Source organism: Apteryx mantelli, chromosome 3 (genome assembly GCF_036417845.1).
Source record: "Apteryx mantelli isolate bAptMan1 chromosome 3, bAptMan1.hap1, whole genome shotgun sequence".
NCBI classification, from domain to species: domain Eukaryota; kingdom Metazoa; phylum Chordata; class Aves; order Apterygiformes; family Apterygidae; genus Apteryx; species Apteryx mantelli.
In genome coordinates this window covers 105,834,251-105,854,700 of record NC_089980.1, presented here as the reverse complement: position 1 = coordinate 105,854,700, position 20,450 = coordinate 105,834,251, and positions in this window count along the sequence as shown.

Here is a 20,450-nt window from a genome sequence, read left to right as displayed (position 1 = left end):
TTTTAAATCATTATTTTTTCTCGCAACTAGCTTAGTTAAATGTATTCTAGTTGGTCACTAACAGCACGTTTATGTATAATAGAATACTACTGAACAATTTCAGTGATAATGCCTATCTTTCCATTTAATATTGAAACATGAATGACTGTAGTTTAGCTAGCTCAAGACAATGTCAGACACAACAAAATCTTAGCAATTTGTACAATATTTAGTCAGTACAAAATCAGGCTGCAGTCTCCCCTGACAGCAGTTTGTTGTAAAGCAGTCTTTTAGTATTAATTCTTCATGTGTTGTTAGGACTTTCTGTTTTTTGTTTTGTTTTGTTTCCAAACAAGATATTACTAGGAACTGGTTAATGTTTGGAGGACTCCATAGTAGCAAGTTGCAGAGCAATTCAGCATATAATGTAGGCTCAAATATGTAGTTCTTGACACTTTACGAGTTAGCTGATGTCAGCTGAGCTATAGTAATTCTACAGCAACAGTGTGCATGCTTGTAGATTCATAGGCATATAGGAAGTTAATTTCACTGAAATCACTGACTAAGCTCTTTTGATATTAAAGCAGTTCCATTTAGTTTGATTCTTCTTCACTGCAAACTAAAACAAGATGTGTTGCCCCACATTTGCCAAAGGCTAAAATTGTGCATATTGGCAGTAATTGATAAGGAGAAACACTTTAATTATGGCAACTCCACTGTGAATTTGAGTCTTGCAGACCACAGACCTTTGAATTGGACTGAGATATCCCTGTGGTAAGTGGTAAGTTCCTTTCTCTTACAATAGTTAAGAGCAGGTTTTTATTGATATAGTCAAGAAATGATAACAGCATGACAACTAGAAAGAGAAATGTTATTTTCCAAGATATTTGCTAGCATATTAGGAAAATCAGTCCTTAAAATATAACTAGCATCATTAAAAACTTTTTTTTTCATCTTTTTTAATTGTTTATGTTCACCCTAGCTAACTCACACCATTCATTAACTTCTACTGGGTCCACTTCAAGGTTCTGAGTTCAAACTGAGTGTATTTGCTTACATTTAAAGACATTTTTGCATTCTTACACCTCACCTTTCTAATTACTTAAAGTTTTTCAGTACTGCTTAGGCGATATTAAGTCAAACAGCTTCTGCATTGACCTTGTCACAGAGTTTTGTCTCTGTCCAGCAGGAGTGCTGTCACTGCTGTGGAGATCACTAGAAATGGGGCAGGATGTTTCACACTGTCATTCCAAAGAAAGTCTCCTTTGATACATGTACTAAAAAAAATTAAATCCCCAATCCCCAACCTGCCCAGCTTTTGCTTCCCAACCTCTGTTTCCATGGCATTCTCAGCTGGTAGAAGACAGAGCCAGTAGAGTAAAAGAGGCAGACCAGCTTGTGCAGTACTTTCCTAGCAACACCTAAAGCCTGCAGGATCCTGTTGCGTTAACTTTAACAAGAATAGAAGCAGAATCTCTTTCTACAGAATATCTTTTTTTTCTTTTTCCCTTTTGAGGGGAGAAACAGAGGAGAAAGATTGAATGGCCTAGCAGTTGCTGACCCTTGCATTTACACATCTGTAGCACAGCAGCAACCTTAATCAGCAAGACAGGCTCCTTGTCTAATAAGCTACATTTGTAACCATACTGAGAAATAAATATCTCACCAGAATGTTAGTCTTTCCGAGTTTTGAGTGAAAGTCATAACTATCTAGTTTTTGCTTATGTATTGTTCTAAGGCATAATTAACACTTTTAAAAGAATTCTTTGTTTTATATATAATACATTATTTATGTATTATTTTTGTAGCTTACAGTTACAACAATCATTTGTAATAATTTGTTGTAACAGTAATACTTGTAACTTGATACTTAACTCAGTGGAGCTACTTCAGTAACAGATCAGCACACCTAAAGCCTCTAAAATGGACCTTATGGAAAAACCATTACATTTCCACAAGGTCCTATTACATTCATCTTAGTTCTGCCAATACATATGAGATATTGCAATATCAAGGACTTAGAATCCGAATCCACTTCTCAAAATCAAAGCATATTTAAAAGCCATGATGAAATTAGGTTACTGAAGCTTTGCTTTAAGAAATGTGGAGAAACTGGACGGGTACAGTTATGCTAGGCTGTGTGTTTCATTTGCCCATGTCTTTCATGTTCCTTTCTTGCAAGTGATTCTAAGGAACTGTGTAGTTCCTTCCCTCATGATAGTACTAAATAAAATTTACACAGTTTCAGGATAAGAAAGGAGAGAAGAAAGGCTTTTTCATTCTAAATGTTTGGCTATTTTTTTTGAAGTCTGAAATTGCAGGGATGGGAAGACTGTAGAGGAGAATACTGAGGAAAGACATGATAGCAATCTTCAAATGCATTAAGGCTGCTGCAGAGAGAATGAGAACATCCCCAGTGTATAGAACAGGAAACAATGGGCTTAAATTGCAGCAGACTTAATTTTAACATTAGCAATAGCTTTCTAATAGTAAAGATATTCAATCTCTGGAACAGATTAGAGGTCTTGAGGAACAGGGTAGGCAAGTGTCTACCAGCAATGATGGGTGATAGTAAATGAATAATTGATCCTACCTGGGGGGGAAGGATGGACTAGGTGACCTCTTCAAGTCACTTTTATCCCTATTTTTCTCTGATTGGCTATACTTAGAGATACTAAAGGGACTCATATTTATTATCACACTAAATACATGTCAAAACCATTTAAAATCTAAATAGGCAAGATAGAAAACATATGAGAAAATGGTGGCATGTTAATTCCCTTTAGGTATTTTGTTCCATCTCTACCTTCTTTCTCATCCTTCTGTCCAATTACATTAGACACTTTGTCCCTTTATACTGAATTATCATCTTTTCTCATCTTCTCATATTCTTGCAAATCTGATACTCCAATACTTCAAGGAAAGAAAAGAGGCTTGGCAAATGAACCGCTGCTTTCCCTGACTACCATATTTCACCTGCATCTCTTCTGAGATTTCAGAGGATGACCAACAAGCTGTGCATGAGTGCAGTTCTGGTCTTTTGCATGCATCCTAAGACAGTGGTATTCTCTCCACCACTGTGGTTCTATTCAACCTCCAGGTGAATGTAAGACTCCAAAACTGAAGTAGGAACACTTCTGCATTTTGAAAATTTCATAAGATAGGAGCTGTGTTTTAAAAACATGGAGACTGCTTATTCAACTCATTCAAAGCATCCAGACTGATCAGTATCACATCTTTGGTACATCCAATCTGTTTACTCAGAGTTTGGAAGACATCTAAGTTTAAGGACATCCAGTGAACTGATTCCCAGATACATAAACAAACCTGACATATCTTATTATTAATAGACATATTTGGAAGGAAATCTTGTGTTATGTCATTCAGTTCACTGGTCATAGGCCCTGCTAACTACATCTGATAGAAGGAGAGCTCAAAGAAAGCTGTGAGGCTTCTGAGCTGCCTGGATCAAAAGGTAGCTTGTAGCCAAAGAAGTAGTGTCTTGATATCTTGTCTTAAGTGAAACTTTCAGATACAGGAAGATTTTCTGGGAAATCTTGGCATACTGGCAAGAACCCCATAGCAACTGTTTGGCTGAGACCATCACCTCTCATGCTGTGGGATACTGAGCACTGTTTCTTGACATGCCCTCTCTTCTGGTATCCAGCTGTTCCCTCTGCTTCATGCTTAAATCGCATGCTCTTCAGGGAAGGAATTAGCTTCTGAATGGTTCTTGGGGGACATGGCAGTAGTTTTGGTGCATGGGTAGTGCTCAGTGCTGAAAGTCAGTCTTGGGCTGCAGAAAAGTGAGTTTCTGAGGTCTGAAAAGATGGAGAAGAGACAGAAGAAGGGTCTAAACAAAATGATAGGATCTCTGAGCCTTATGGGATGCATGCATTACTGCCAGGGGTATTCTGCTTCAAAGAGTATCATCAGCCAGAGTTAGAATGAAGGATATTTCTGACCTCTGAGGAAACAACATGAGGAGGAATAGGAAGTCTAGACAGAGATCTTTATTATACCTTAGTACAACAGAGTAGTATTAATCCTTTCTCTCTCTGGCTTGTAGTACAGTTGTTGCAGAGCCAAGGACTGCCATTGGTGCTGAGCTCCGCAGGGTTGGAGCAGCTATAGCTATCAAAGCAGACCTATCTTGGACAAGAATGACTTGGTCCACCAGCTGCAAGCCAGTGCACCAGTTGGAGACAGAGTGCCCAGAAAGCAGCATGACTGCTTGCCAGTACGCTTCTGCTTAAGGGGGCATGAAGGAGCTCTATCTCTGCAATTCTAACACCACAGCTCTAAAGAAACTCTGGATGCTGCCAAGAATCCACCAACCTCCTGATCTGCAAATTGCCATTTGCAGCTCTTGGAATGACAGCTCTCCCAGAACTTCAAGTTAAACCTGTGCTTCCAGGATTCAGCCATAATCATCCTGCAGAAGGTCAGAAGACTTAGCAGGGTGCTCTGAGGACAGCAGGCTGTGCAAGATCCATGCCAAGTAAATCACTGCTATGCCTGAAGACATTCAGCTGGTGTGCTGCATCTCTGGGTACAGAACTGTTTTCAGCAGCAGCACCTCCATAAGAGCTCTTGCCTCTACAGAAACACCTTAAGTAGGGAACTCCCTTTCATAGGAGGCAGTATGATACAATGAAATACCTGTTTCAAGAACGCCCTTAGAGTTAAGCTGATAGAGTTGCAGGCGCAAGGCCCATCTTTACCTGAAAGGCAGATACATTGCAATAATACGAATTGTGACCTGAGCCAGTATGGTGTGTATAGGACTGTAAGCTGCAATGTGCCATGCCTTTACATTGCATCTGTTCTACAGGTTTGCTCCAAAACAGCTACATAAATTAAGCTACAGTGGTGAGTAGTTATTAATACTGATACAGATTTACTGCAATCTCTGTGATTTTCTTAGGTCTTTCTCTATCACCAGCATCATTCTCTGGTTTGCAATGCCTCTGAGTCTCAGAAGAGTTCTCAGAGGACAGCTGATCCTGTCAACTCTTACAGCATAAAAGGATTTACCTTTGCTTTGACAACTATCTCTGGTCCTTAGAAAGAACTTACTTTATTTTGAAGTATAACAGCTTTGACTTTTGGTTTTTTGATTTTCCTTTGTGGTACAGCCACTAGATTGAAAACAATGTGGGTTTTTAAATCAAAGTGGAAAAAATACAGATTCCTTAATACAAGGTGAGAGGACCAGCAACAACCCTTTCCAAAAAACTGAAATTTGTATTTGCTCTCTCCTTGCTGACCAAAGCTCTTCTGTATTAGAGTTCTTTCATCAGCCTATCTATGTGCTATCGTACCCTTAGTTAAAGGACAAAGATCTATATATGCCTTTTAGCCCTCTTCCATTGCGCAGTATAAAGAGCTATTTAGCCTGACATCCATTTTGTTAGTTTCTACCAGCAGCAGCTGGCAGAATTCTCTGGGGTTTTTTTCAATGCATCTGGCTCGGGTCAGGTCACTATAAAAAATTTAACAAACATTCCTTTACATGGCTGGCTTGACCTTTTTAAAATAAGGAAATCTCATCTATCTCCAATCTAACAAAGGTTTTGTCTCCATTTTGTCAAGGTAGAGGACATATCAAGCACTGCATTTAATGAGATATTGAACATCACTTTGATCCTAGTGTACACAAGAAGTAGACTGTGTTTAGAAAACACATCACTTGGTTTTGTTTTACTCTGCAGTCAGAGAAAAATCTGTTTTGCTGTGATAAAATATGTATTTCTTCATTCTGGACAGCAATAAAATGGGCTAGATTCTAAACTGCACCTGAACTAAAGTTGGCACAGAGCAAGAGAGGTCAGCAACTATGTAGTCCCGAAATGTGGGGCTAATTCTAGGGTGCATTATAAAATAAAATAAAATAAAATAAAATAAAAGATTAGTACTTATGCTTGGCTATTTATTAGGCCAAATATTGTTCTAGGAAGAATCTAAGTGCAGACATTGTCCTGGCCAAACTTTCTGTTTTTTCTGGTTCTCTTCCTTGAATATGATGGTGTCTAGAACGACTGCATTGCCACTTGGTCACTCAGGAATTTCCCTTATACAGAAATTTCAAAGTAGTTTCTCAAAACTGACTTTATGACTTTTTTCTGCTTTAAAGCTGGAAAGAAACTGAAGCCTGGATGAGAAACTGTTCTAGTGTGTCCATTCATTAAATAGGCCAGTTAAGATCTGATGACTTTAACTATCCATTCTCTGTTTTTAAGAAGGAAGGGACTGTAAATAACCCAGAAGGTAACGACATTAAGAACATAAGACCTGACATACTGATTCAGATCAATGGTCTCTCTAGCCAGGGTTCTGTCACTAATAGTGATCATAAGTCAACTTTTAGGGAAGAATAAGAACATGGTAAGCATACACGATAGTATCCCCTAATACTCTCCTAGCTTCTTACTGTTTTAAGCTTAGCGGATTTCCTGAGCCTTTTATAATTTGCTCATTTAGTAACTATGAATCATTCTTCCAAGCACTTGTCCATTCTCCCCTTGAGGTCGTATAGACTTCTTCCATTTACAATGTCTTTTGGCAAGGATTTCCACAGATCTGGCACCTGATGTGTGAGGAACCACCATCACAAGTTTCATTTGATGACTCTTGATGTTTACACTGGAGTCGATCTCTACCCACATTTTCTATGCCACTCGTGATTTTGTAGATATCTCTCACATTCTCACAAATTATCATCTTTGAAGAATCCCAGCCCACCAAACTATTCACTGTATGGAAACCATTGTGTGCTTCTTGATCACCATATCTGTGCTTCTCTAAATCTCTTCTAAGTTCTAATGCATCCTTTCTTAAATGAGGATGGCAGAACTGCACCTAGCATTCAAATCCAACTATGGATTTACCCAGAGACATAACTGTGGGGTTTTTTGTTGTTGTTGTTCTTTATCCCTTTCCTAATAATTCCTAGCATTTGATTTATTTTTTGAATGCTGCTGAGCACTGAGATGATTTCTTAGAAATATTATCATAAAGATATTGTCAAGGTCTTGTGGAAATCACAGAATCACAGAATGGTTGAGTTTGGAAGGGACCTCGGGAGATCATCTAGTCCAACCCCCCTGCTCAAGCAGGGTCACCTAGAGCACATTGCACAGGATCACGTCCAGGTGGCTTTTGAATATCTCCAGAGAAGGAGACTCCACAATGTCTCTGGGCAACCTGTGCCAGTGCTCTGTCACCCTCACAGTGAAGAAGTTTTTCCTCATGTTCAGATGGAACTGTCTGTGTTTCAGTTTGTGCCCGTTGCCTCGTGTCCTGTTGCTGGGCACCACTGAAAAGAGTCTGGCTCCATCCTCTTGACACCCTCCCTTCAGATACTTGTACACGTTGATAAGATCTCCTCTCAGCCTTCTCTTCTCCAGGCTGAAGAGTCCCAGCTCTCTCAGCCTCTCCTCATAGGAGAGATGCTCCAGTCCCTTCATCATGTTCATAGCCCTTCACTGGACTCACGCCAGTAGCTCCATATCTCTCTCGTAGTGGGGAGTGCAGAACTGGACCTAGCACTCCAGGTGTGGCCTCAGCAGGGCTGAGCGGAGAGGGAGGATCACCACCCTTGATCTGCAGGCAATGATCTTCCTAGTGCAGCCCAGGATACTCATTGGTCTTCTTGGCCACAAGAGCACACTGCTGGCTCATGGTTACCTTGCTGTCCACCAGGACTCCCAAGGTCCTTTTCTGCAGAGCTGCTTTCCAGCAGGTCAGCCCACAGCCTGTACTGGTGCATGGGGTTATTCCTCCCTAGGTGCAGGACCCTGCACTTGCCTTTGCTGAACTTCATGAGGTTCCTCTCTGCCCAGCTCTCCAGCCTGTCCAGGTCTCTCTGAATGGCAGCACAGCCCTCTGGTGTATTGGCCACTCCTCCCAGTTTTGTATCGTGGGCAAACTTGCTGAGGGTGCACTCTGTCCCTTCATCCAGGTCATTGATGAATAAGTTGAACAAGACTGGACCCAGTATTGACCCCTGGTGGACACCGCTAGCTACAGGCCTCCAACTAGACTCTGCACCGCTGATCACAACTCTGAGCTCTGCCATTCAGCCAGTTCTCAAGCCACCTCACTGTCCACTCATCTAAACCACACTTCCTGAGCTTGTCTGTGAGGATGTTATGGGAGACAGCATCAAAAGCCTTGCTGAAGTCAAGGTAGACAACATCCACTGCTCTCCCCTCATCTACCCAGTCAGTCATTCCATCATAGAAGGCTATCAGATTGGTTAAGCATGATTTCCCTCCCCTTTGTGAAGCCATGCTGACTACTCCTGATCACTTTCTTTTCCTCCACATGCTTGGAGATGGCCTCCAAGTAGACTATACCATATGGATCACTAAGAACCACATACTTTTTTGACCACTCCAAAGAACTCCAAGATGCTTACAAGGCAGAACAACCCTTTACAGAGCCATGCTTTCTCTTTCCAAGATCATAGTCATCATCAAGTATCAATAGTTTCATACTGCTGCTAGTAATTCAGCTATTTCATCTTAAAGCTTTTAGGTGAATACCACTTGGTCCTGGTGATTTGTTACTGTTTGTTCTATTTCTTTGAACCATAACCTCTTCCAAAGTTACTTCAATTTTCAGGCAGATTGTCCACTAAGTTCCCCTTAGAAATGGATTCTGGTGTTGGAATCTCCTCAGTTTTTTTCTGTAATGAACCTAGATGCCAACAATCCATTTAACTTCTCTGCAATGGTCTTGTCCTCTCTGACTGCTCCTTTTCTGCTCAAGTTGTTAAGGAATGCTACAAACTGCTTGCCGGGTACTTTGCTGCTGATGTCTCAAGAAAAGGACTTAGTACCAGTTGTAATTCCTTCAGAAAGTTGCTCCTCCAGGTTTTTTTTGTACTGCTGGATTATACTTTTACATTTCATCTGCCCAAATTTGTGATTCTTTTCATTTGTTTGAATATAACTTCAGCTTTTTAAATGATGCCTCTGTAATTCTAACAACCACATTTAGTCTACTACTTAGCCATTCCACTGTTTCTTTGCCAATTCCCAAGCCTCTTCTAACGCATGGTATGCACTGTTGTTGTGCTTCTACTCTGGTGCCCTTCATTCTCCGCACCACCTGTAACTTATTTCTCTGTCACCCCAATTGAAGGTTAGCAAAACTGTGGTGAAGTTTTTGTCATGTGATGGACATTGAATCTGAGTAACAATTCATTGTTACAGAGCTATGCTTCCACTGTGAAATTTTGAACCAGATCCTGTACATTTCTCAATATCTGGGGTTGCTAATCAGCTCATCCATAAAAGAATCCCTGGTAGAGTCTGGACATTTCATCTCTGCTTTACGAGCCGGAGTCAAATTTCCCTCTTCTATGTGGAGGTAACCGAAGTCACTCAATACTTTCTGCCCTTACCTGCCCTCTGACTTCTCACAGCTTATCTCAGCCTGTCTCAGCTCCTGGCTGGAAAGTTTGTAGTATTGACCCCACACTACAGTCTTCCTGTTTGGGCCTGCATTTCAAACCATACAGCTTCTGTGCTATTTGTTAAGGTGATTAGTTTGTTACTTGCATTTGATCTCAAGTTCTAATTAAACATGTAATCCTACTGTAGCAGTAGTATAGTATACTTTTCTCATCCCTTTATATTTCATATGCCAGTACAGAGAGCATCCTGTTGGTTAACTTCCTTCCATCAAGAAAAAAAGAGGAAGGTGGACAGAAGATAACCAGCTGCTATTGATAGTTGTTCTGTAGTGTCATTGGTAGTTTTTGATCCAAACATTTTGCTTTCAGAACTGAAGCAGAGTTTGCGTCACTGGGTTTTGACCCTGAAGCCTGCTACTCTCCCTCTACTGATATCAATACCTGAGCTCCATTCTCTGTTTCTCTACTTTAGCCCAATATTCTGCTATGCTGCTGAGCCCAAATGCTTTCACCTTCATTGCAGATTTATTAATTCCACTTCATTTTTCTCACCCTGATAATCTTATTTTTGGGCACTTTGATTTTGTCTTTAGCACATGTAACAATATTGGCTGTAAGTAAAGACATTCTTATACTTGTAAAAATCTTCTCCTCCCTAGTTATGTCTTCATAACTTTCACCACAAAAAGTGTTTCAGCAGACATAATTTTAATTCTATTTTTAACACAAAACCACACCTTTTCAAGTTAAATCTCAGGTATTGACCTGAGACCATAGACCGCGCTTTAAGAGGTCAACACATACCATAGAGTTAGGTGGAGTTTCATCTTTTTTTTTTTTTTTTTTTTTTTTTTTACTATTTCAACTTTTAAAGATGACTGGTAAAATAATCTGAGAATACAATTCTTTGGCAACAAAATAAGAGTGATTACTGGAGGCCACTTGGAAGTAATTTTAAGAACATACTCTTCAGGCACTGATAACTTATTTACTTCATTCTTCTTTGTAATTTATTTTTAATTTAACCAATACAGAACTTTATATAGAGTGTTGTATCGTATCATTAGATGGTTGAAACAAGATTATTCAGGGGGAAGTGTTTGACTGAAACACACTGATTTAGGTGCCAAGGTTCTGAATTTTCTTCCTCTTCACAGTTCAGTACTTTCTTATGCATATAACAAGTATGTGTGTACATATGGACTCTGAGAAACATATAGAGAGGATTGTATATATGAAAGAGAAATTTCTTGCATAAACCAGAATAGTATGTTCTATCTTTCTGGCAATACAAAAAGCAAAATAACACTTTGAAAGAGAAAAGGAAACAGCTATTTCCAGGTGAAATATAAAAATACCACACTATGACACTGGACATATGAGAACACTTTACTTGAGTTCCACTTCAATTTTCTTATGAATTTGAATCATTTCATTGTGCTTAGTCTTCTCTTTAGTGAGAGCCTCAGAATGGAAACATCTTAAACACAGCAACTTAAAAAAATTGAATTCACAATCAAAATCTGAAGAAAAACTTGTGTTCCTGAAAGTTGTTTCTGCAAACTATATCACTCTTAAAAAAGACGTTAATTCTCTCTACAAATCTCACCTTGTAGTATAGAACTGAAATCATGTTTTAATATTAACATATTTTTTGCAATATTTACAATAAACAGAACTTTTAAAGCAGTATGTGCATTACCCATTACATTAAGAAAACTATAAGCCCTCAAGCATAATTTAGTCTATACTTTGAAGAAATAAATGAGAGGAATTACCTCCCTTTTTGGCTGGTGCTCACAATAACTATTTCAATAAAAAAAGAAAGATCAGCACAACAGCCATGTTCCAATCTGAGCAGAATTTCTTCAATTGCAGGCCAGGATGGGGAGGTAAGATTCCATTAAATGCAAATGTATCAGGTGTGCCAATATGTCTGAAAAGTTAAACCTGCCATTAGCTTTAGTTTACTACTCCTGTAGCTGGCATATGGTAAATAGTCATGGGAGCACTCCTTATTCTATATTAAAACAACTATTTTAAATTACCTGTTTAAGCTCACCTATTTTACTTTGTATTGCAGTGGATTAGAAGCACTCACTCTTTATGGTGACTCAGTGTGGCAACTAAGGGAAGTAACTACTCAGACTATTCAGCTTGATGACAAGAGCACCCTAAGATGTGGGAGGCAGATGAATGGTTACAGCACTGGAATAGGATGTGTCCTTTTCCTATTTCCTCCTCATTTCCAGTGATTTACTTGATGACTTGGGTAAAGTCACTTATTCCATCTGTGCCTCAGTTTCCCCAATTATAAAAATGGTACAGCTGGCTGAAAACCTAGATAGCTTCTATGTGATACCTTTTCTTTTTTCTGGGGTATTAAATTTGAACAACCCCCCCCCAAATTATTTTCAAAACAAAAATTCCCCAAAATGTTGATTTGGGATGATCACAGCTTTATTTTTCTTACTTTTACTTTAATTAATATAATTGTGCTTCTTACACTAAAGTTTTTAACTTAAATACAATACGAAGTATTTAACTTAAATATAATACATATCTAACATTTTTTTCATTAGCTGTTGCTATTTTAATAATTTAGTATAACACAAATGTTCAAACAAAATGAATCAAAATAACATTATCAAATAAAGAAATTCTACATCACTGAAACAAACATTTTCATTTTTCTCCATGTAAACCATGCAGTAGATACTGACACATTACTGATGAATGTTTTCAATTTGACGAACCTGCATTTCTTTTAAAGTCATGGACTAGTTACAGATATTTGTTTTATGACATCTAGTTGTTCTCACATCTCAGCTGACATATTCCTTTTTCACAGGTAATAATTATCTTTCTGTCTGTCTTTCCCTCTCTTTCCTCTTCTGATCCACAAATGCAACACTCCTTTTACCAACATCCTCTCTATTCCATATATTTCAAGCACTCTTTTCTCTCAAATTGTCCATCTGATTAAAATAATAAAGTTAAACGCAGAGCAACTGTTCCCAGGCTGTTCTTGGCTTCAGTTTTGCTCTTCTTCTTTCGGACTTAAAAGAGGCTAGTGTGCCTGAAAGGTGGTTCATGTTCTCTGACTATAGATGTTGGATAATTAAAGATAATCTTCTAAAGCTTTGCCCTATTTGTTAAAGGCAAAATGTTCAATCAAAATTCTTGTGCCTATTTTAGTAGTAATACTGATTTCCTTGTAAAGTACCTCACAATTTATGGATAAATAGAGATGTATAAGAACTGCATACCATGGTTATTGCATAGGTTGTAAATAGACCATAGGACAGAACTTGCCATAGTTCATACTCCATTACAGAAACAATTCTGGAGAATGACAGTCTTTCCCCTGTCACTGCAATCTACTCTCCTGCTGCTTCTTCATAGCCTGTCTGGGGAATCAGGTGTTTACTGCCAATTAGGCTTGATAAAACAGCAGGAGTTTCTTGGACTGTCTTGACAAGAGTATTTCTGGGCTGCTGACAGCTGTTACAGGGCTTTTGGTTACATGGCCAGCACTAGACTTCAATGTACCAGGCACCCTGTTCATCTAGTGATATGGATTATTTGAATCTTACCTTTACTGCACTCTCTGCTGCAGTCATAATGTAAAACATTCAAGATCTCACTGAAGATTTTCCTTTGGAGTAAAAATAATGGTAAGATACTTTAATTGGCAGAGAACAGATTAAAAAACTCATATATTATAATGTAGATTACATATTTATTATTTTTGTGGGCTACTTTACTAATGATATTAAAGCTGTTCAGCAAAACAACTGGAGCAACAATAAAATTCTTATTCCAAAAGATATGTGCTTCAATTATAGAAAATGTTGTGGTACTTCAATGCTTGAACTGAATCATCGCTTTTTCAACTGCCAGATTGCTGACTAAGAGTATTGGGCTTCAGTTTCCTCTATCTGAGCCATAACACTTCTCAGCCTTTCTGACAGCTCTAAAAAAATATTACAAACTTAGGTATCTTCTATGCAACTGGCCTGATGTAGAGTTCTCCGGAACTGAATGGGGCTGAACGTGATGCAGAATCTGCTTGTATTATCAGTTTTAGACAAAAGGTCTAGAAGATAAAGAAAAGTAGAAGATATTCTTTTCTGAGGTCAGTTCCATCCTTGTTGTGCTTCTTTGTAGTTAAAAGGAGACAAAATGCTAACTGATCTTAGCACTCTGGAAAATGATGCTGCACTTAAAACCTTGTTGGTATTTCTGGGATAAAAAAATAATTACCAAACACATTTGGAAAGTAGTCAGGCTGAAACAAGAATCAGCTCATAACAGATTCAAATCAGATACAAGTTTGCAAATGCACTATTGCACCTAAAAGGGTGTATGATTTGGAGCTGCACATATAGAAGCATCATGTCATGGAGGAGGAAGGTGACAGTTCCTGTTTATGCAATTTTGACAAGCTGCACCTGAAGGATGGGATGATTTTCTGGAAACTGCCATGCCAGAAATACTACAGGAGGGAACTGAGAAGAGCAAAGGGAATAATTAGACCTATGGGGGTGGGGAGAGGCTTTTTAGTCTGTTTTTTAAGGAAACAAAGCTATGCAATCACACTGTTTTTCTGTCAGTTCTCCAGCAATAACATCTGAATCTCTTGACCAATTTCAGATAAGCAGGTTTTATGAAAATTGGCAGCCAGATAAGGGAGACTCACATTTATGCAACTACCAAAGAACAAGTGGAAGTGTGAATTTAGCCATGTTCTTTGACACCAGAGGATCCAAAACTGTCATCCAAAACCAGGATCCATAAGGTTTTCTGCTGATGGATCTGCTTTTTCTGAATTTTTTTCCTGTTTTTTTTTCATATTTAAAACAAGACCAAGACTTCTGATAGTTTTTATGACACTCATCACTGCAGTATGTAGGCACTTATTATAAAATTAGGTATAATAACACATCCTGTCCAGAACAGACCCTGAAATCCTTACCTGCAACAACCTCCCTTTGTCCCACTGGTTGTTGGCTGCCTTGAAAAGGATTGTTTTCATTTATTCTCGTACTAGAGCTAGCCATGACCTTCTTCCCTCACTTAAAATACTGCAGTACCACCAAATTTTAAGACATGAAAAATCATGAATCAGACCCCAAAACAAAAAACTGTTCTTGAAAATCATGAGATGTTAATGTAAGGGAGATTTTGCTATGATTTTGATCTGTCTTTGGAGCTTTTAAATTCTTTTGACTGCTTTTTGAGTGAGAGAGAAGTCACAGTGCCCCACATTTACAAATCTATTGTGAGAAATGACTTTGATCCCTTGATGCTACAGGATATCTCACCCTTCATGTCTGCCCTCCAAACATCACAACATCCAAACTGACTGAAAACTCCTCCACAGCTTTCAGTACCCCCAATCTCCCACAAGTTTGACAAAAAGCACTGCTTGTCTAGAGAAGGAATTTACAGGAAAACCTTCTGACTTGCCTGTTTCCATTTTTTTCTTTCAGTCTGCCTCCAGCAAGAAATAGACAATAATGGCTTCTCACAGCTGGACTAATGAAAAGAGCTTGAAAAGGAAGTATGAATGGAATTGAGTGGAATTGGAAATTTAGCATATGGCCTTTGGATAACCTGAAAGGAAGGTAGGGGGAGGAGGAAAGTTCCTAAGAGTGAAAGGATGCCTGGAACCATAAAGGTAGTATGCATCTGCCATGTATGGGGCATATGTGGATACTTGGTGTGAACTGAGAAGAATAGATTAAAATTTTATGAATGAATGTCAGTGAATGAGGTATGATGCAGTGTGATCAAAGATGTCTGTATAAAAAAAATTTGCTCACAGTGGATGCTTGGAGTTGTGAAAAATCAAAGGAGATGTATTGTAGGAGTATGATCTAATAGTGTGTGAAGATATGGTGGAGGGGTGAGTCTTGTACATATACCAAGTACACAGTGAGATATAACTGGTGGGGGCAGGAGCAGAAATGTGGCTGATGGCAGTGAGGAAAGGTGCGCTAGAGGGTGATTGGAACAGATAAGTGGTGAGGTGCTTGTGGAAATTTTTAGAATAGGAAGGGAGAATATGAAGCATCAATGGAGAAAGAAGGAAGCAAAGAGAAAGGAATACAGATATGAAAGATTGTGATTAATATACCAAACCTATTCTTCAGCTAAAGTTCAGACTTCAGAAATATAAGATTATTAAGCTCTAGTAGGTACTTATAAATAAGATATTACAAGATGCAAAATAAGGACATTTCAGTGGTAGCACTTAAAAAATAATTTGTACACAGCGTGGATGCTTCTTTATATAAGCAATGATGGCTGAAATAATTGAAAATCTTATGACAGTCCTGTTACAAAGGAAAACTTTAATTCTCTAGTATTCTCAAAAAGTGATTTTGGTTTCACATGAAAAGATAGATCCCTAAAATGTAAAACTTTCTTAATTTCCAGTAATACTTTTGCATAAATCAATAGAATTATGGGCTACTTATTGTAAAGATCTCTGAAAACTAAAGTTTAAAAAGTTTAGAGGAGCTCTTGACCTATTAAGTAAGCTCAATGAACCCTGGGTTCCAAAGGATTTTGCATAAACTATGCCCATTATGAAACCATTGACTCTCTGGGTTTTAAATTTGGAGAGATCATTATAAACTACCACTAGCTTCTGTGGTAGTTAAGAAGGTTTCAGCTAAAAAAGGTACTACATTTAGTTTGTTCACGCAGAAGTTATGGAAGAGTAGATGCAAAATGGCTATTATGAATTTAAAGAATTATTCCTGCTGTAACTCTTCACCTGGACTCTTTTATTAAACATTGAGTACCGTTGCCAAATTTAGCTTAACCTATTTACAAAGTAGTCTAACTTGCACAGACATTCTTCTCCTGAATAAGAGTTTGGTGAGTAGTCCAAACATTCTCTGGATTGCCATAGAATCACAATGGTTAAGGCTGGAAGGCACCTTTAAAGATCATCTAGTCCAACCCCCCTGCTCAAGCAGGGTTACCTAGAGCATGTTGTCCAGGACCCTGTCCAGATGGCTTTGGAATATCTGCAAGGATGGAGACTCCACAATGTCTCTGGGCAACCCGCTCCAGTGCCCTGTCACCCGCACGGTAAAAAAAAAGTGTTTTCTTATATTCAGATGGAACTTCCTGAGTTTCAGGTTGTGCCTGTTGCCTCTCACCCTGTCCCTGGGCACCACTGGGAAGAGTCTGGCCTCGTCTTCTTGACACCCTCCCTTCAGATATTTACATGCATTGATAAGATCCTCACTCAGTCTTCTCTTCTCCAGGCTGAAGAGTCCCAGCTCTCTCAGCCTTTCCTCATAGGAGAGATGCTCCAGTCCCTTCATCGTGTTCATAGCCCTTCACTGGACTCACGCCAGTAGCTCCATATCTCTCTCGTAGTGGGGAGTGCAGAACTGGACCCAGCACTCCAGGTGTGGCCTCAGCAGGGCTGAGCGGAGAGGGAGGATCACCACCCTTGATCTGCAGGCAATGATCTTCCTAGTGCAGCCCAGGATACTCATTGGTCTTCTTGGCCACAAGAGCACACTGCTGGCTCATGGTTACCTTGCTGTCCACCAGGACTCCCAAGGTCCTTTTCTGCAGAGCTGCTTTCCAGCAGGTCAGCCCACAGCCTGTACTGGTGCATGGGGTTATTCCTCCCTAGGTGCAGGACCCTGCACTTGCCTTTGCTGAACTTCATGAGGTTCCTCTCTGCCCAGCTCTCCAGCCTGTCCAGGTCTCTCTGAATGGCAGCACAGCCCTCTGGTGTATTGGCCACTCCTCCCAGTTTTGTATCGTGGGCAAACTTGCTGAGGGTGCACTCTGTCCCTTCATCCAGGCCACTGATGAATAAGTTGAACAGGATTGGACCCAGTATTGACCCCTGGTGGACACCGCTAGCTGCAGGCCTCCAACTAGACTTTGTGCCACCAACTTCATAGCATGATAAAACTCAAGATTCTCAAATACTTAGAAAGTCAGTTTCATTTCTTGATAACTAAGGCTGAACTTGTTAGTGAAACACAAATCTATATTATATATTTTAGTAATTCAGAGGATTTTAATTCAAGGAACATTTTTAATAGAGAAACATTGCAATTAGAAGTGAACAATTAAATGAACAGCAGAAGGTTTTATTAGTTTTATTTAGAAGGAACCAGCATAAATATGGGTTTTTCATCATTTCATTATTCCATTACAGTGATTGGTTTCTCAAGACAGCAAAGTTTAAGAAAGTAATTTACTTGATGTGTTGCAACAGTTGTATTTGTATTCCATTTCTAGATTTCACTGCAGTCTTCCCTAGATATGACTTCAAAGAAATGAAGTTAATAGGGTGCCCATCAGTGACAAGACTTTGGATGTTACCGATCGGGGGCATTCTTACTAGCCAGGCAATGAAACCCTCTTCAAATTTCTCATGTATCATTTCAGCTTCAGGATATAACATATTGAACTACATTGGGCTTTCCATGCATCTTTGGCTGGATAGCAATGCCAGATATTTCATATTTACAAAGCAGATGTGGGCAAGTCAGAAAATGACCATTGAAGGTTTGAAATACTTAGGATATGAAGTGAGTCTCCTAATGCAGCCTTGTGAAAAATGAGACAACTTTTGTGGGTTCTTTTACGTTTTTCTCTAGAAAATTTTACTCTCTTTGTGCAAAAATATAAGATAATGTAAAATCTTCTGTTGTGAATATGATTTTATTGACAATATCAACTTGGTGCAAGTCCATATTCCAACTTCCATCATTACTTTTTCTACCATTACTCTGCAAAAGCATTCATTTTTAAGTTTTAAGAAACTTTATGTAAAGTCTCCTCACACTCTTTGTACTTATTTGGTAGTTCACATGTAGCAGTTATGTGCTTGTCCCAGCATATAGCAATTAATGAAGTAATACAGAAGAGATTTACATGATTGTGCCAGTAGTTAATAAAAAAGGTGAGTAGGATAACTTACACACTTAACTTCATATGTTACATTTTCTTTATAAAATTGTCATGGAGACATTCAGATTGTATAGTCTTGGGCCTTTAATGTTTTGTTTGGGTTGGCCTTAAAGCATTGCCTCTCAAACTTTTGGGCTGCTGCTTCAGTTGATTAGTTCTTGCAGTAACGTAGGCTACATTTTCTATGTGACATGTGCAGGCCTAAATTATGTGAAGGAGTCTAGACTATCTGTGAATACCTATAACAACATAATTATTACATCTATTACCATTCCAATCATTTCATGTTTTAGTTGTTTCTAATACTAAAGATACTCTGATATCTCACCTTCTTTTTCCATCTAATTCGTTTCTGTTTTGCTTCCTTCAGTTTCAAGAAGAGTTGGCTGCTGTACTTTTTGCCTGTTGCTAATGAATGGAAAAATTCTTCAGCATCAGTCTCTAACAGAAAGGTTACCTTCCCTGCTGGTCACAGATGGTGGAAAGTGATTTTATTGATATGTTAATATTTGGCTAGGAGGACTACACCTAGCAGTAATAATGTAGTCAGACCCTGGGACGAATCACCACTCAGATTAGTAGAGGGTCTGTGTCTTTAACTGACTGTGACATTATGATATTTACCACCCTTTCATAGTGATTTGCTTTTTAACACCACCTTAATCTGTTCTGAGCCATCTGTTGGTCATTCAAGTTTCAGTTTCCCTCATGTGCTGGAATAGCTGAGTGACTTCACTTTCTGAGCAAGATAAAAGAGACTGAATTCAGACATTATCAGTGAAAGTTTTGGTGGTCACAGTACTGCTTAGTGGTTTTTCTTTTTAATTTATGTTACCAAGTTGTTTCCTGCAGGAAATCTCCTGGGGGGACACAAGCAGATGGCCACAGTAATTCCTCTCAAATTCAAAGGGTCATGAAGGTTCATAGCCCTCAGAATTTGTGCAAGAGGTTATTAGTGTGGCTGGCTGAGAGCTGGTCCCCCTCCTTATTCCAAACCCAGTGAGTCTGGCAGCAAGAAGCATTGAGCACTGCCAGCATAGATTTTTTTCCTTTGGTTCGTGCCCATGAGACGATCTCTCTAGAAACTAGAGCTGTTTCCATGCTGTGACCTCGTCAGAAGCGTGACTGAGAGGTCTGAAGTGTCAGCATGTGTTAATAGTAGCTTACATTTTATTTGAAAGTGCAGTTTTCTCCGTTTTTCAGCTTTGCACTTCTAAGTAGCCTGAATGATTTCATTCACTGATATGCACACATTCGAACTGGGGACCCTTCAGACCACTGGTCGGAGCTCATAAGCATGAGCAAAAGCATGAGTTCCAGCCAGTGGATTACATGCAGATAATCTCTTGTAGAGAAGGGCTGTTAATTATCAGATCCCCCAAATGAAGTTGTGAGCTAGTAAATCAAAAATCAATACGGAAGCTGCCCAGAAGTGACATTTTGTTTTGTTGTGTGCTTGAACAGTTTGGACTATGGCATGTTTCATGGCAAGTTTTGGTGGGTTCCAGCAAGGAAAAAATGGGATGTGACAGAGATATGGGTATAGCTGAGAGCACTCATCGCCTGCAGGGAAGCATAGAGGGGAATAGCTGAAGCTTATGGGTGCCCAGTTACGGTGTGTAAGGAGCTGATAAGGCAAGTGAAGGTAAAGCTCAGATGGAGGAGCCCAAGGAAGGGGTGGTTGAGTGGACACAGTGGTGGCTCAGGTAAGGGGGCCAAAGCCCCAGGGGCTGGGGAGAGAATGGCTGACGGGCTAGGGAGCGATGGCTCCCACGGCACCTGGGCAGAGCAGGGAGCCCAGGGCCCCTCGGCCGCCTTAGGCCACCCCGCAGAAAGCCTGCAGCAGAGCTCCTCGGCGGCTGCCCAGAGCCCGAGGGCGGCCCCTGCCCAAGGCGAGGTAGCAGTCCCGCTGGGGACTCAGGCAAGCTCCCGGCCCGCATCCGAGGTGCAGGAGCCCACAGGAGGACGTAAGGAGGAAGGCAGTGCCGGGGCCAACTCCGTGAACGTGCGGCCGCGGGACGAATGAGGGGGACCGTGGGGAAGAGGCGCGGCCGGCCCGGGTCCCAGGTCCCTGGCACGGGCAGCC